At 39.8% G+C, this 1,077-nt stretch overlaps 1 non-coding gene across 1 annotated transcript; it reads right to left on the bottom strand.

The window, feature by feature from the left end:
• Positions 1-501: 501 nt before the first annotated feature.
• Positions 502-605, bottom strand: LOC127746436 (small nucleolar RNA R71). Its single transcript, XR_008008055.1, has one exon. It is a non-coding gene; the product is annotated as a small nucleolar RNA R71 (small nucleolar RNA).
• Between the last annotated feature and the right edge of the window lie 472 nt (positions 606-1,077).

Raw genomic sequence — 1,077 nt, 5'->3', positions numbered from 1 at the left:
GAAGCTGATCCAGAACCTGAAAGGACTCTGAAGAGGAAACTAAGAGAAGCTAAATTACAACAATCCAGAAACAACCTTTCAGAAATTTTCAAACAAGAGAAGGAGATGGCAGCCGAAAATAATAATAATGCAAGGAGGATGCTGGGTGACTTTACTAAACCCACGTCTAAATTTGATGGAAGAAGCATCTCTATTCCTGCCATTGGAGCAAATAATTTTGAGCTGAAACCTCAGCTAGTTGCTTTAATGCAACAAAACTGCAAGTTTCATGGACTTCCATCTGAAGATCCTTATCAGTTTTTAACTGAGATCTTGCAGATTTGTGAGACTGTAAAGACAAATGGAGTAGATCCTGAAGTCTACAGGCTCATGCTTTTCCCTTTTGCTGTAAGAGACAGAGCTAGAACATGGTTGGATTCACAACCTAAAGATAGTCTGGACTCCTGGGAAAAGCTGGTCACGGCCTTCTTGGATAAATTCTTTCCTCCTCAAAAGCTAAGCAAGCTTAGAGTGGATGTTCAAACCTTCAAGCAAAAGGATGGTGAATCCCTCTATGAAGCTTGGGAAAGATACAAGCAGTTGACCAAAAGGTGTCCATCTGACATGTTTTCAGAATGGACCATATTAGATATATTCTATTATGGTCTATCTAAGTTTTCGAAAATGTCACTGGACCATTCTGCAGGTGAATCTATTCACCTAAAGAAAATACCTGAAGAGGCTCAAGAACTTATTGACATGGTTGTAAATAACCAATTCATGTACACTTCTGAGAGGAATTCTGTGAATAGTGGGACGCCTCAGAGGAAGGGAGTTTTTGAAATTGATACTCTGAATGCCCTATTGGCTCAGAACAAAGTGTTGACTCAGCAAGTCAACATGATCTCTCAAAGTCTGAATGGATGGCAAAATGCATCCAACAGTACTAAAAAGGCAGCTTCTGAAGAAGCTTATGATCCTGAGAACCCTGCAATGGCAGAGGTTAATTACATGGGTGAACCTTATGGAAACACCTATAACTCATCATGGAGAAATCATCCAAAATTCTCATGGAAGGATCAACAAAAGCCTCAACAA

The sequence above is a fragment of the Arachis duranensis genome, chromosome 3 (assembly GCF_000817695.3).
Source record: "Arachis duranensis cultivar V14167 chromosome 3, aradu.V14167.gnm2.J7QH, whole genome shotgun sequence".
Classification (NCBI taxonomy): domain Eukaryota; kingdom Viridiplantae; phylum Streptophyta; class Magnoliopsida; order Fabales; family Fabaceae; genus Arachis; species Arachis duranensis.
Note: the sequence above shows the minus strand (reverse complement) of the source record. Positions and strands in the feature narration are given on the sequence as shown.